We start from the raw sequence: 4,064 nt of genomic DNA, 5'->3' as shown, positions 1-4,064 counted from the left end.
TATGGAGTTTGACCCCTCTTATCCTATGGATTTGATAATGTCTCTTTTTTTTAATTTATCTTATATTTAAGAAAGGATAAATTAACAAAACCAGAGGGTAGGAGAGGTACAACTACACACAATTCCCACCACCCAATCTACATATCTCATTCCCTCCCCTGATAGCTTTCCCATTCTCTATCTCTCTGTGAGCATGGACCTAGGGTCTTTGTGGGTTGCAGAAGGTGGAAGGTCTGGCTTCTCCAATTGCTTCCCGCTGAACATGGTCGTCGACTGGTCGGTCCATACTTCCAGTCTGCCTCTCTCTTTCCCCCATAGGGTGGGTCTTTTGGGAATCGGAGCTCCAGGACACATTGGTTGAGTCTTCAGTCCAGGGAAGCCTGGCCGGCATCCTGATGACATCTGGAACCTGGTGACTGAAAAGAGAGTTAACATACGAAGCCAAACAAATTGTTGAGCAATCATGGACCCAAAGCTTGGAGTAGTGGAGAGGAAGTGTCAGGGGGGGGGTACTCACTGCAAACTCTAGTGTACTTCTGCTTTCAGGTATATATTTTGCACTAGTTTGTGGATACATGTGAACATATGCTCTCTCTCTTACAGAACGTGGTCTATATTTAGGTTTGGGGACTTTGTTATAAAGTGAGCCACCTGGGATGGAATTAGAGAATAGTATGCAAGGAAAGGTCTCACCCAAGTAATGAAGCTGAAGGGTTGTCATTCCACACATGAAGTCGCTGGACACAGTCTGAGCTCAAGCATGTTGAGGTGGCAATCCTTGTGTTGATTAGATTGTGATCAGCTGATGCAATATTATTTGATATGGATTGGGAGAGGCAGGCAGGAAAGTGGGCCCTATCTTAACCTTCCAGGACTGGGGGAAATATAGGCTCTAGAGTGGAGATGTGAGGTTCCTGCTGTCTTAGCTTTCAAAAAGACAATGGATAGTTAATGTTATCATCATATTATTTGGTAATTGGGTTAACTTTGAAAAGCCCTTTTGTTAGGGTTTGTTGTATAATACCCTGTATCTTGTAGATAGCTGTGCCATTGGTTGCTTTTGAAGTTGAGAAAGAAGATCTGAAAGGGAACTGACTAAATTGAAAGTAGGGCACCAAAGTAAAAACCCTGTGGTGAGGGGTAGACATTCAGCTTCCTGGACCGGTGGGTGGGATAGGACACAGTCTTTTGATGGTGAGAATAGTGTTTATGTACACTCCTAGTAAAGTGTAGTCATAGAAATCACTAGTTAATTAATATGAGAGGGGAAAAATTAATTGTATGTCTTGAAGTTTTTAAAACACAGACTGAGTCTTTTAAATATATAGGCTGTGTATTTGATATGCGGACTCTCTCAAAAGCCTAGACTAATGTCTCCTTTTTTAAATAAATGAAAAAAAAAATTTCCAAATCCTCTTCCACTCATAGGGGTTCTCTCCAGTAGGTATTCTCAGATGGATAACTGAGAATGTGATTTGTCTAAAAGGGTTGCATTAAAAGGGTTTGTGTCTTGTATGAGTCGACAAGCTGCACAGACTGTGAGAACTCTCAGTGATAATGCAGTTCACGGTGTTATGAATTCACACATAAATGATTTTATGCCTGACCATCAGCCAATTCTGGAGGAAGTAGAGTCTTAGGATTCTTGATTTCAAAGTGTGGCTTGAAGGTCTTAGGGTCTAACATTTGTGTCCTACAGAGATTGCAGGAATGTATTAAGGTATCTTTAGATGCAATCTTGTGATCATGTCCTTCTTCTTTAGTACAGCTTGCTTTGAGCATTTTTCTGCTGGGACATAATCTTGTGCTGTCCACAATCCATATCTGGGCTGGGACATTCTAGCACATGGTTTGAGAGGTATGGGTAGGTACTTGGGGCGGGGAATGGAATGGGGATCACAACCAGTCCTGTTTAGGCCTCTTCCAGTGACCTGGGAAGGGAAAGAGGAAACAGGAACACAACAGCTTTCCTGGCACTCTCTGCTGCCACTGATGTCACCGCACATGCCCACTGCCACCTTGGCCTTAGAAGAAGCCACTCCAAGACATGCCTCCCCTCGCACACTGCCATAAGTTTTTTTTTACACGAGTAAGAAAAGAAGAAAAACAGATACCATTGCAAAACCTTTTCTCAGAACACTGTGTGTGAAACTGCGTCATGCACATGGCAAAGAACATGCTATCCGAATGAGTTATTTGTCTGTCCCTGAACTCTGTAATCGTTGATGCAGAGTACAGATGGTTTGCAGACCCATGGATCACTGTCGTATTGGTGGATTAATTGCAATAAACATTGATTGCCTTTCTCCTGTATTGTAAATCAAGGACTTCACCTAGTCTCACTACCCCTGTCAAAGGATTAAGAATAAGAATTCCTCCTGGCATCCCAAGACACACCCCCTCCCCACCTGAAAAGGGTGGGGCTCTTCTAAACTAGATGGTGTTTAAACTAGATGATCTGGATTCTTTTTAGTGCTGTTTTCCAGACATTAGAACACTTTGCATAGGTCACACTTGCCCAAACTTGTAATCGCCAAATTAAATTTAATTTAATTTATCCAGTATGTAATGCATTTCTTAAATGCGAACTTTAGGCTTGAAACAAGAGTCTGCCTTCTCAGAAATACTGAGGTCCACCCTCCGAGCAAGAGAGAGAAGAATGGAGCAGAGCATATTTCCATGAAACTGGAAAATGCCATTTCTATTAAAGGTGATGAGAATGCATTCTGAGAACACATTTACAAACTTTTGGATCTCTTCTATGTTGGTCTGCTTCTAATTCTCTCTTCTAAGACCCCTTCTGTTTTGATCATCACCTTAGGTTCACTAGCAATGCTTAACGTTGCGGTCTATTTGTGGTTTATTGTTTTGTTTGAGTCCCGCACTGGTTTAATCCCCACTGGTTCATGCCCTCTTTCTACACCGCCCCCTCTCCTAGTCACATCCTGTTTTCCACCTTTAATCACCTCTGGTTCACCCATTTTTTCCTTCTACCCACCCAATATCCTACATAGAAATTTTTCCTTACACTTCCGCCTCAGGAGACATAAAGGACAGGATTTTCTAATGAAGAGAGACTGATTGATGCACTGCATCCCCGCTCATCAATAGAGATTTGGTCCGTGACTGAGCTGTGTCCCTGGCTACTGGAATTGTCCTATTTCTCAATGCAGTAGTGGTGAGTGAGCCCAGATGCTCACAGTGGTGCAGTATTGCTAACTAAGATTCCAGTTCCAATGTTTTATTTTTCTTTTCTTGGGAGAGAGAAAAAAGGCAAATATTGCTCCACCATTTCCCTTGTCCTTGGAAAGGAAGAAGCCACGACTGAGTAGCAATACACTCACTGTTTTTGTACAAACATAAAGGGAAATTGTCTGTCTGTTATGTTTTAGACTGATTTATCTTTTTATTGGGGAAATTACTAGTTTACATAGAAAAGAAAATGCAGTTGTTGTTATATGTGTAAACTGTCAGTTTTCTGTAAAATATTCTCCCACTGAACTTCGGTCCTCCAGCATCCTGCACCAGGACCTGAAAGCCCCCACCTCAAGACTCATGCCACACCCCACCAAAATTCTTTACTTTAGTGTAATATACCAAACCCAGTCCAAGTTCCAGAGAAGAGTTTCCAGTGACACAGAAAGAGACAAGCCAGAGCCACAATGATACATGGCATGCAAGTCCAGTGCTTGGTCCGTAGAACAATCTTCCCTAGATGTTGATGCTTTCATTTGTATCTATGTTAGTGTCAGTAGAGGATGACCGCTGGGGATCAGAGGCCGTCGGGAGGATGGGAGGAACCAAGTGTTGGCTTGCTGGAGCCACTTCCTGGGGCTTCCATGAGGGTACGTGAACTCCTGTGCACATCCCAAATTGCGGGCGCCATGGTTGGGCACCCACATTTTGTGGGAACCACACCTGGCCATCCACATATTGTGGTGGACACTGCTGGGCACACATATTTTGCGGAAACCACAGTTGGCCATCCACATATTGTGGTGAACACTGCTCAGCACCCATAATTTGTGGGAACCATAGCTGGCCATCCACATATTGTGGTTGAC

The 4,064-nt window shown here is 43.1% G+C and overlaps 1 pseudogene; it reads right to left on the bottom strand.

Annotated features, from left to right (window-relative positions):
* Nucleotides 1–1,596: 1,596 nt before the first annotated feature.
* Nucleotides 1,597–1,822, bottom strand: LOC132540139 (zinc finger protein 706-like; annotated as a pseudogene).
* Nucleotides 1,823–4,064: the final 2,242 nt, after the last annotated feature.

This window comes from Erinaceus europaeus, chromosome 9 (assembly GCF_950295315.1).
Source record: "Erinaceus europaeus chromosome 9, mEriEur2.1, whole genome shotgun sequence".
Taxonomy (NCBI): domain Eukaryota; kingdom Metazoa; phylum Chordata; class Mammalia; order Eulipotyphla; family Erinaceidae; genus Erinaceus; species Erinaceus europaeus.
The sequence above is the reverse complement of the archived record's forward strand: the minus strand, read 5'-3'. Positions and strand labels throughout refer to the sequence as shown.